The 12,671-nt window shown below is 38.4% G+C and overlaps 1 protein-coding gene and 1 pseudogene across 1 annotated transcript in view; one reads left to right on the forward strand and one right to left on the reverse strand.

Annotated features, from left to right (window-relative positions):
• The window catches only part of LOC149202175 (phosphoribosylaminoimidazole carboxylase, chloroplastic-like), a 253,651-nt gene that overhangs the window by 226,677 nt on the left and 14,303 nt on the right, over positions 1–12,671 (reverse strand). The gene's annotated exons all lie outside the window — the stretch shown is intronic.
• LOC149202176 (uncharacterized) lies at positions 2,488–5,177 on the forward strand (annotated as a pseudogene).

The raw sequence follows: 12,671 nt of genomic DNA on the forward strand, positions 1-12,671 counted from the left end.
ATGTTCACAAAATTGAAAGCAGATAAATAGGGCATCGTATAAAACTATAATCATTCAGAGGCAGTTAGTAGCTTCATCCTATATAAAGCAATAAAAAGAAATTGATGGAAGGCTGCATCAAATAAGATAAGATAATTATATTAATGTCCAGCAAATGATCCGTAAACTGCCGTGGATATTCCAATGGACAGTTCGTCACAACAGATCTAATAGAATTATATTTAAAATCTGAAATTCTACATTATTATAGTTCTATTTATTTTTTATATTTCTAGATTTGTAGAATATTGTTAATAGTGCATGTATCCAAATTAAAAATTATGCAGAAAAGAGAGAACAACGAAATAAAAGCCCACACACATTTGACACCAGATATGACCTAGGAAACACTTTCGGGAGAAAAACCCAACTAGAAGATGACGCCGCTCTGCTCTCTTTCTCTGAATAGAAAATGGTTGGGAGTACAAAGAAGTATGGCCTGTGCACTGTGGCTACTATAGTGCACAAATCCTCTATGTTTGCTCTATCTCCTATCCCTTTCAGCTATTTTTGCTCAGCTATGGAACAAATGCACTCAAAAGAATGGAACCCCTTTTCCTCCTAGTGGCCCAGTTATAACACAGTCAAATAGTGTACTAGTGGTTAGGTTTGACTATCTCAACTCTTAACCAGAGTTACAATATAGACTCTCTAGAGTCTTCTACAACATAATTACATGGCTAACCCCTTTTCCATGAATTATGGGGGTTGACATGGCATCCTCTCGAAATATAGTTGTGAACGCAGAAAGGTCAACTTTTGAGTGGCATAACAGATTCCGATCAGTGTTATTAGGACCAGACCGGACCGTTTTGAACCAGCTCGTCCGGCCGTTTTTAGCCTCAAACCGGTTCGGACCGGGGCAACAGACCGGAAAAGGCCAATTCAATAAAGGCGTCGAAATTGACCAGGGCAGGGCCCAGCGACCGAATTTTTAAACATTTTTTTATTTTTAATTTTTTTAGTTGGGGCCCATTTTAATTGCTATTTTAATTATTTGTTGGTTTTTTATACTTTTTCTTAGTTGGGACCGGTCTTTTTATTTTTATTTTTTAATTTTTGTTTAGCTGGCCCACAAAAAAGTAAATCCCAGCCCCTCTCAAACTTATTTAATGACCCTCACCCCCTCTAGTTCACCCACACTATTCATTCCAGCTTCTTGTACTTCTTGAGCTGAGATTTGTGAGTGGGTTTTGGTTCTTGGACTCTTGGACTCTTGGAGATATTTGTTATTTTGCAGGGGTTTTGGTCCTTGGACTCTTAAGAGGGTTTTGTGCAGGATTGGAGATCTTATTGAAGGGCTCAGCTGGAGAAAACTTGTTGGAGAAATTCAAAGAATTAGAGCTGCTTCAAGGGATTTTTTGCTAAGGATTGTGGGCTGGCTGTTAATTGTTTTTTGGAGGTGGCTGAAGGGGTTTTTGGGGCTGCCTTTTGCCACTGTTTGGAGCTGGTAGCTTGCTTTTTTTTTCAAATTTTGGAGCTGCAAGCCTGTTGTTAGTTTCAGGTATGTAAAGGCACCTGATTTTCTTCTTTTTTTTTGGCTAAAAATTTCTAATTCGCTAGGGCTTTCCCTGTTAAAAATTTCCAAGGCTTTTTGTTAGACATTTCTAGGGCTTTTGTGAATTTTTTTAGGGCTTTTATGTGAAAAATTTCTAGGGCTTTTATGTTAAAAATTTCTAGGGCTTTCTATGTAGATTTCTATTTAAATTCTGGTAAATCTCTTAAAAAGTATTCTTCTTTTTTACCCTAGAAAGTAAGATTTCCTAGGGCTTTCTATTGAGATCTTTAAGTTTAATTTTATTTTTCATTGTATTTGTCTTAAAAATTATTTTTTTTTACCCAACAAAATACTAATTTCTAGGGCTTTGTATGCAGATATTTTTGGCTTTTAGCTATTTTGGGGGGTGACAAAGGGATTTTGGGGGCTGTTTCTTGCTGTTGTTTGGAGCTGCTAGTGTCTTCAATTGTTGGAAGGCTTTTCTTGGTATGTCAAGGCACTTAATCTTCTTTTTTTTGTTAAAAAATGTTGTTTTTGCTGCTGTTTGGAGCTGCTATTGTTTTCAATTTTTGGAAGGCTTCTCTAGGTATGTTAAGGCACTTAATATTCTTCTATTTTTTGGTTAAAATTTGTTGTTTATTTCATTATAAATTAAAAAATTATAGGGCTTTTTATGCAGATCCTTTTTTTTTACCCTAGAAAGTAAGAAATGTTAGGGCTTTGTATACAGATTTCTATTTGTTGCTTGTAGAGGTTGCCATGGCCCCTTGAACCAAGAATGATCCAGTATGGTTACATTGCCATTTGAATAAAGCTGGAAAAAAAGTTTGCAACTATTGTGGGAAGATTGTTAAAGGTGGGGGATTCATAGGATTAAAGAACACTTAGCTCATTGGAGAGGCCAAGTAGAACCTTGTGACAAAGTTTTTGATGACGTAAGAAATCACATGATGGGTTTAATTGAAGCCTTCCATGAAGAAAAGAGCAAGAGCAGTGAAATTGAAAAGGACATAGGCAAAAGTTCAAAAGATAATGCCCCTTGCATGGACCCTGATCTTGAAGACCATATTCCAAGTTTTGAAGATGCCTCTAGTTTCCCTATTAGACTTGGAGATGAGCATGCTTCTGGCCCTAGTTCATCTAGTTTGAAAAGGGCACATGCAGGGAATCTTGACTCTTTCTTTGTGCCTCGCACAACCCCTGGTGCTCAACCCACTATTGATGCCAAATGGAAGAAGATAGAGAGGGAAGTTGCTTGGGAATGCATTGCTAGATGGTGGTATGATGCAAACATATCTTTCAATGCTGCTAATTCTCCATATTATCAGTTTATGATTGATGCTATAGCTGCATGTGGTTCAGGCTTCAAAGGCCCTAGTTTTCATGACATTAGGGGCCCACTTTTACAAAATGAGGTCCAAAGAATAGAAGAGTACCTTGCAGAGTTCAAGCACTCATGGACCAAAACAAGGTGCACAATTATGTCTGATGGATGGACTGATGGGAAATCCCACACCATATTGAATTTATTGATTGCTTGCCCAAAAGGCACCATGTTTTTCAAATCTATGGATGCATCTGATCAATTAAAGGATGCACAATTGCTATTTCATCTTTTGGATGAAGTGGTTATGCAAATAAGGGTTGAGAATGTTGTGCAAGTGATCACAGATAATGCCTCCAACTATGTTGCAACTGGAAGGTTGTTGGAGGAAAAACACCCCACCATTTGGTGGACACCACGTGCAACCCATTGTTTGGACCTCATGCTTGAGGACATTGGTAAAATTGAGTGGGTGAAGAAGTGTGTGGAAGAAGCAAAATCCATCACTAGATACATCTACAACCACTCATGGGTTTTGAGCCTTATGAGGAAACACACTAAGGGTAAAGAGCTTGTTCGGTCAACCATCACATGATTTGCAACAAACTTTCTTTCATTGCAATCCCTTGTTTAGCAAAAAGGAAACTTGAGAAAGATGTTTGCTTCTGATGAATGGAATGCCTCTCAGTGGAGCAAAAAGGCAAAAGGGAAATAGATGGCTAACAAAGTATTTGAAAAATATTTTGTTGGGTTGTGTTATATTCTTTCCACGACTAGCCCACGTAGTTAACCAAGGGGTTAGAGGGGGGGCAGAGCCCCCCCTTCGTTGCACCGATTGCATAGCGGAGGAGTCATAGGGGGTTTGAGGGGTGCAGGTAACCCCCCTCTATGGGGTCCAGGGCAGCGCCCCGGGAAAATTTTGTTTATTTGGACGCTATATTAGGTTGGGCGGACCTACCTATGGTTTTGTGCATGATTTTCGCACATGGTTTTGGACGCAATGGTTTTCGGTCCATGGTTTTGGACGCAATGGTTTTCGGTCCATGGTATTGGATGCTTCGGCATGTAAAAATATGTATTGTAACATTGAAAGGAACATAATGAAAAATCAAGCTGGTAGTCCCGGTTTTTGGATCCAGGGGAAATCTCTGTGTATATGTGTTTTATGTGTTATGCTCTTGCATTGTTTATTTTATGTGTTTTAGAATTCGTATGCAAGTAATTTCTGTACGGGGTTAAAACCTACATATTTTTGGAGAAAGGCAAAAGAGATATTTCTATTTAGCAAGCCTCTTGTGAAAGTGTTACGAATGGTAATAAACCCGTCATGGGTTTTGTTTATGAGGCCATGGATCAAGCCAAAGAGGCAATAAAGGAAGCATATGGGAATAAAAGACAAAAGTATCTTCCTCTATGGAGAATCATCGATGAAAGATGGAACAAACAACTCCATAGACCTTTACATGCAGCTAGCTATTACCTAAACCCAAGGTATGGAATTTAAAATTTTCAAAGTTTATAAGTTCTATTATTCAATGATTCATTAGAATTTAGAAATGCTTTTCCAAATATTCAAAATCAATTGATGAATGTTTTTTGTCTTTTAAATTTTAAAGGTACCATTATAGTAAAGATTTTCAAGTAGATGTGGAGGTAACTCAGGGATTGTACAAATCCATTGAGCACGTGATCCAAGATCCAGAGACCCAGGACCAGATACATAGCCAACTCTTCCATTTCCATGAGAGTATTGGTACCTTTGGGATGTCTATGGCTGTAAGAAGGAGAGCAAAGGATCCACCAGGTAAGAATTTAGAAATTTCAAAGTTTTGAAATTATCTTACTCATTAAAAGGCTTTATAAAATTAGAATTAGAAGTTCAGTCCAAGTTTCAAACTTTCAAAATTATTTGCTAATACTTATTTTCTTTCAACTCTTATTGCAGCTTATTGGTGGCAACAGTTTGGTAGTCAATGCCCTGAATTGCAAAAATTTGCAATTCGGATATTGAGCCAAACATGCAGTGCTTCTAGGTGTGAAAGGAATTGGAGTGTTTTTGAACGAATACACACCAAGAAGAGGAAATGTTTGGAGCAAAAACGGTTGAATGACATGGTTTATATTCAATACAACCTCAGGTTGAGGCGAAACCAATTATTGAACAAGACACCTGAATCAAGCAACATAACTTTGGATGACTTTGATCCATCATCAAAGTCTGTTATGGAGACCCAAGAACCAGCATTTGATAATGAAGATCTTTCTTGGATGGACTTAGACCCACTTCCAACTCCACCTTCAAAGCAAGGGGAATGAAATCAAAATCCCACTATAGATCCTCAATCTGCTACTGCTAATTCTGAGGATGAAAATGAGGGGGAGGCTAAGGATGTTGATTTTGATTATTATTGTAGTTTAGTACTTACCACTATGCTTATTTTTGGATTTCAGAGGCCATTTTGAGCCTGTATCTTGATGTATTTTGTTCCAGACATCTATTGCACTAAGTGCTATTTTGGTATTATCATATTATGCACTCTTGCTATATAAATGAGAATTTTCTTCATATTTGTGTATAAATGGTTTGAATTTATATGGATGCACATGAATATATATGTTTTTCTTTAAAATTTGAATATTTTATGTATTTTTGCTCAACCGTTTTTTGGTCCGGTTTTTTTTCCAGTTTCCATCTGGGTCTGACAAGTTCCCAGTCTGAGTGATCTACCTATTCGATGATCGGTCCAGTTCTGATAACTATGATTCTGATTGACGTGATTCTTGTGTCGTTGGAAAGGTCTCTATGTGTAGAATAGTAAGGAAAGGTGTTGCGCTAAAGCGGCATGGTTTTACCCCCAAAAAACGTTATTTGATGCCTCTAAACGCTTTCGGAAGTTTTCAAACCCCAATTAGCCAAACCGGATCCCATCGATAAAAAGGGTCCTGCGAGCTGATTCCTCCACTTTTTCCACTCTGAAAGAATCGAGATGGATGACAAACAATATAATGATCTAATCCAAATCAACAAAAGTAGGTCAATGGGACTATTGAGTACAATTATGTCAATATAAAGCAAGAGTACTAAAAGATCTCCTATATAAAGAACAAGAAGTAAAGTAAAAACATGAAGTCTATATGCGAAAACATGGGAAAACCCTTAGATCCAAGTGCAGGCTGCCACAATGGGAGGTAGATGTACAAAGGGAATGGATCTAGGGACAGGGTCATCACCCTCTAAAACTCTATCTCCTAACAACCAAGGTCGAATGCGGAAAACTCAAGATAGAATGACGCCCTAAGGAAGAGCTAGGGGAAGATCTAGACCCTAAGTGAAGGTTGCATTGTATGTATTACGATATTTTCTGTAGGAAACTGCAAATAATTTGCTTAAAGGAATTTAACAAATAAGAGTAATATCATCAGTTGTTGCAGTAAGGATTCATGTTGAGGAATTTTCACAAGAAGCCCCAAAGATCCAAGCATTGATTAAAAGTTGAGGCAAAGGTATACATCAAGTTGTATGACGATTAAAAATACCTAGAAAAGCTAAGCAATTAATGGCGGTAATGGAGGCATACTTGAGTTCTTAAAAGTTCACCAAAGTTATCAAAATTAGTCAACTTAGACTGAAATAAGCTGATATAGAGTGACCCAACCCTATCAACCCTTGAAACAATCCCGAGATAAGACCAAACGACAAACCCTATCAACCCTTGAAACAATCCCCAGATAAGACCAAACGACAAGTCAAGTACCAAACTAGTCGATCCAAGACTAATCCCTATGGGTCTCCACTCTCCTAGCATCTATTGGCATTGTGATGGTTGAACTCCCTCCATTCAAATATTCCCTTAACACACTCAGACACCTTGTACCTACACAATAAAAGATGAACAGGGTCATCAAAGGGGACACCTACAACTTAGATTAACCTACAAGGCCGATTGCACCCAAAATTGACCTTCTATGTTGAGCACTTCATGGTTATCAAGGATAGATTTATTGTTCAGCCCCATTACATGTTTTTCCATTTGTTGCATGCTCTTCAAAACCCTTTGGGCCAATTTATAATTGGATCTCATTGGCTACAGATCGAGATTGATCACTAGATTAGTTGATCAGGTAGAATCTACCAATTGTGCTAGCTTTGTGAGGTATAGACTGGGAAGCACTTCATCTTCCATTGCACAGTTTATTATGAGATCCAAGCACAGTTCCATTGTCCCTTCCAAGAAACAGACACTTGGGCAAAAAATTTTACGTACCCTAACTAGAGATGCTTGGCCTTATACATGCCAGAGCCCCCCTCCCACTCGTCTCTCCTCTAACCACATCCACACCCTAGACTAGCTTCCACTTGACAAATTACTTCATTTTTTATGATGGCTCTGAATAGGGCACCAAGCAGCAAATGGACAAAGATGATTCCATATCAGTGAAGACACGAAGCTCCATTCCCACTTCCATGAGATCCTAGCAACACCACTAGAATAAACCTCATACCAACAAACAATACAATCACCAACTGATATATTCCAAACCATAGCAACGGGCCCCTCCTTCCAGACAGCCACACAACAATCATTCGAGATTTTCACCCTATTATTCTTCTAGACAAACATCTATGTTGATTTTTCTCCATTCAACCTAGGATGTTAGGAGCGAGAGCTCTGGTGAACCAAGATTGCCTCTTACCACCAGTACCATAGGCTATTGAGCCACTTATCTGGTACAACATTCTCCTAGATCGCCTCTCCATTTTTTAGAATTGACCTTCTAGGGTTTTAGAATAGACTGCTCTTTTAATTTTTGTTTCTTGCTTTTATACAAGAGTCACTTCAGTGCTCCCGCTTGGCATAGACATCATTGTACCTAACACAAGCCCATTGACCCACTTTTGTGATCATATGTTGTAGATTAACACATTCATCTTATCTTATCTTATCTTATCTACCTGTGTGTAGCTCATGTTATGTTCCAACTATTATACCTTTCTCTTCTAATACACTAGACAACAACAACAATATGCCCTCCTTTAATAGTTCTATACAACAGTTAATGATGGCACGAGGACATTTACAAAGAGAAGTAGATAGAGGGTGCATGCACCATCAATGGTTCAGTTCTATTTTAGACCTTGTCCATATTTAGCACTTCAATTCTATTAGAATTCTTCTTTAGTTAGTAGTTTCATGCATAGCTAGTAAAAACGTGCAGTTCCCCAAATAGACTAGGCACTCATGCATGTGAATTCTTTGGCTTAATTTAGGCACAGATCTCTAGGAGGATGAATGCTTGCATCCCTTGGTTCATATCCAGTAGAGGCATACTTCTCTTGGCTCATCTATTCATGCAAGGACGGCGCATTAGGGTACTTTCAGTGGGCGTGTTGTTGTGCATGTGTCTAAATTCATTGTACCTTCCTCTTTCTCCTACTGTATAAAGAGGTTAGAATATGGAAAATTGAGCAATTTAATAGTTGCTAGTTTGAGAGTACATTAGCCCACTATTTTTAAATTTGAATAAAAATAGAGACATAAATTTGAGTCTCAATGTTGAGCATATGTATTTGGTGTTTGTTTCAATATGTTGCTTTTGTAGATTAAAACATTCATAAGTTGCAATTTCAATTGAAGAACAGCATTTGTAGTTACCTAGAGTTTTAGGAGTAACTTTTCAAGTGCATAATCTGCTTACCATGCACTAAAAATTTAAACATTTGAATCAATTCACAAACTGTGTGGGACTTGTTACCCACCAAAATGGGTAACCCTATAGGAGGAAATTGTTCTCCTACATTTGACAATGCGCCAACCATCAGCCCCTGCTAGCCACTATCTGACGATGACATGCCATATGCCTCCGCAAGTTGCATTTGCCATGTGCCTCTCACCATCCAGCATTTACATTTGGATGAAGGTGGGCTACTATTCAAAAGGTATCTTGATCATTTTGCAATCAGGTGCTTATACTTGTTTGTTTTAGGCATTTAGTTTGGATAATAGGGTGATCTAGAAGATTAACAGATCTTGGGCATAATTTGTTCTCTCATCTTACATGAGGGGGTTAATCTTTAGCCCTAGTCCAATGGGACCTCCTTAGGGTACCAAAGGAGCACTACCAAGAAAGCCAAGATTGAGATAGTGTGTTCCATTCTTCCCTATACCATACTTAACATTTTCCATGTCACATTATAAGCCCCATATCTCACCTCCATTCTTCGAGTTCAACTTGTCATTGGTTCTTAGGGATTTGGCACACATATGTTCACATACCTTGAGTAGGGCTAGAAAACCATTGCCCTAGAGGTTGATGCAACTAAAAGAAAAGAAAAAGCATATCATGGCCATAATGAAAGAAAAAGAAGAAAATCAAAGTGCAAAAGATGGTCAAGGACAAAAGATTAGCATGTGGGCAAAAGCCTAGCATGAGCTCCCCCCTCCTCATTAGCCATCACCCAGTTCCAGGGCGCATGATACTCGATTACATCAAAAGGAACCCTTGCATGTCCCAACCCTAATGAACGATAAATTGACTCATCTTAAGGGGTAATCATACTGCTAAATCATAATAAGCAAGCTCTAACCCTTGAGCTATAAGCGGTAATAAAAGGAATAATCAAGAAGTAAAAGGCCTAGAAGAGGGGTCGAAAAATCAAGCCGAGTAGGGAAAATCATGCCACGATGAATGCTCCCTACTTGCATGCATACACTCAGGATGTTGACACCCCCATCAGTTGGTCCCTTTTGTTGAAAAATATAGGGCATTAGGATTAGGTGATTTCTCTTTACTTGAAAATTGCTTGTGAAGCCTTTTTACTCTATTGATTATGTACTTCTTTACTTGATTATTATTATGTATTCTTTCTTCATCAAACAACTATCAAATCGTAAAGAACAATGAAGCAGAGGACACAAGATGTAGGCGATCAACCAGGGCCAAAACCTCTCCAATCTTCAGAGGAAAACCCAAACTAATTCTTCTTCTTATAAAATCCTCAATTGACAAATTCCAAGACCTAGACCCTTGACCAAGAATCCTCCAAGACCAAATCAATCCTTAAGCCAAAGCAGCTTCTTCCATGACTCCAACTTCGACCTCAGCAACACTCTTACTGCAACTTCGTCCTTCCTTACTACAACTTTGGCTCACCTGCAATTTTTTGCAAATTTTCGGCCCCAACTTCAAAAACCCTAGATCATATAAGAGAGAATATAATGGAGAGATCTATCTCCCTTTGCCTTCGTTGTGCCTCCTTCTCTTTCCCGGTGATTTTGTCCTTCAAACTAGACCTTGTTGACACCACTTTTTAATACTTTGATGTGATGGAAATTCGTCATTTCTGTAGTAGATTGAAACCCTAGATCTCTTCGCATGTGTGGAGAGAAGTAACCCAAAACTGACCCAAAAACTTTGATCTTCTTGTCTTCCTTTCGTTCGCACCTTTTTCCTCTTACTTGTGCTCGAATGACAAGTGTGTAGTGGAACCTTGAGAGAGGTCAAGTGCCTCCCTATATAAGCTTCTTGATCATGACTTTAGGCCGACTTGCAATTGCTTCTAAGCCAACGTGATCTTTAGAGATAGTTGATTGCTTTTGATGAAGGCCGACTTGTTGGAGGTACTTTGACTTGGTCTTGGAGGATCTTCTAGACTCAAATACATATGTAACATGCCCAAAAGGGTCTTCAATCCATGACATTGACTCAATATACTTTATGACTTGATGACCAAACCTAATAGCTCACAATGGGAGCTTGATCTACAAAATAAAATTCTTTGAACATGAGACCCATGAGTCGAGCATTACAAAATAATTTTATTTTCTTCTTTGCATCAATTACATAAATCATGATTACATGTCATTATGAAGACTGAACCTAGTTACACCTTTCAACACTCCCTCTTAACCAGGGAGCTATTCATAATCCATAGCAAGTACTTGGACATTCTCAATCTAAAGATTCTCATAAGAAGGGTCGGAATGGTAACCCATTTGTATAGCATCATATCAAACAGCATTGTCACATAGCAATGCCTTGACTAACAGCACTATCTCACCACAAGATTAGAGTTCAATGTTGGCAAGACCAATGATGTATAAACACCCTCATCATTGTCTCTCTCGAAACATACCCCACCCTTGTTCTCAGAGTGTGTTCCACCAGGACTATTCTTATCTTGGATTCCCAATCCTAAAAGAATATCAGTCCTCTACAACTACTCTTATCTTGGATGCCCTAACTCATTGTCAAAGAGTATCAGATGCTGGATGTTTACCCAATCCCCCATTCTGTCTTCCCAAGTGAAGACAAGAATGATGTATCTATCTCTCCCTCTCAACTTAGGGAGGACATACCCATTCCACTGAAGGAATGTACCCATTCCTATAACCAGGAATGTATCCAAGCTCCCTCTTAACCAAGGACTTGACCAAGCTCCCTCTTGACCAGGGACTTGCTTCTAGCAACTCTTCAGGTAAAGATCATGGGATAACTAGTTGCTTGTAGAATTCCTTTCTTTGATGTCATGAATTTCTTCTTTGTCATAGAGTCTACATCTTTCAGGACTTCTTCGTAGGGCACAGACCATCCATCACTTCCATCCATGAGTCATGTCAATCATGTCATTATTCCTTTCATTGGAAAGTGATCCATTAGTCCATATCTGGCCTTCCTTCATGCCATGTTGCCTTCTTCATGCCATGTTTTCCGAGGGATCTTTCATCTTGCTACATGGGCATCAGTTGTGGAAGACATTCATAGCTCTTCCCTTGGCAGCCCTGCATAAGCTCATCCATATATATTATTCAAAAATAAGAAATGAACATTAAATCAAAATTATCTTTGTGATGGTCTTTCATCATGACATCTTGTTGTTTGCATCAGCGTCCTGCATGCATATTGACGCATCTCCAAAAGATATATATTGTCAAGGGTCTCTTTCTTTTTCAGACTTCATCAAGGTCTTCATATCTTTCATGGAGATACCACAGTCAAACCTTTTAGTCCTTGGATGTTGATTGCCCTCTCCATAGTTGCATATTTCATGATCTCTTCCTTTCTTTCTTTACATATTTCCTTTCCAGGAACTTCCAGTTAGAGTTCCTAATTATTGTCAACCACCTCATATTACATATGAGGACATATTGTGTTGATTTCATCAAGTCAAAGTGTGAAACATGCTTTCCCACATCCTTTTAAAGAAGGAGATCCTTTCTTTTGATCATGCTCTCAAGATAAAGCATTTATCCATGTTACCTGCAACCATATGACATGACTCTAGTTTATCAAATACAAGCATACATACCTCATTTTCCTTTAGGTCATCTAGACATCCTTCAGCAGCTTCCTTAATTGAAAGATCTTCAATTCCTTGACCTGCTTCACTTGTTCTAACATCATACCATCATCCCATGAATTCCTACAAGTTGGAATTCTTGATGAAACCCTTGCTTCTTTTTAAGCTGTGAATCTTCCAATGAAGATTCCAACAGAGGGTCTTGAGTATCCTCATTTAGCAAATGTTTGCCTTTTGACCGATGTATGATGAGCTTTGTACTAGATGAATTTTTCCTTTTTCCCATAAGTACCACTTATGCTTCTAATGAGGTTACCAAGAGTTATATCTTTCTATAGGTGATTGCCATAGACTTCTATTTCAGCTATCTTTCATGCTTTTCTATGATGATGTCACGAGCTCTTGCTTTCAATGCTTCTATGATGCCATGATGTATCCTATCATGATTCTTAGAGACTTATGGTAGCCATATCTTACAATAGAAAACTTGCAAACAGAAACTTGAGAAGAAC

The sequence above is a fragment of the Pinus tabuliformis genome, chromosome 2_1 (genome assembly GCF_031772625.1).
Source record: "Pinus tabuliformis cultivar Carrire ecotype Pingquan chromosome 2_1, CPIR1, whole genome shotgun sequence".
NCBI lineage: Eukaryota > Viridiplantae > Streptophyta > Pinopsida > Pinales > Pinaceae > Pinus > Pinus tabuliformis.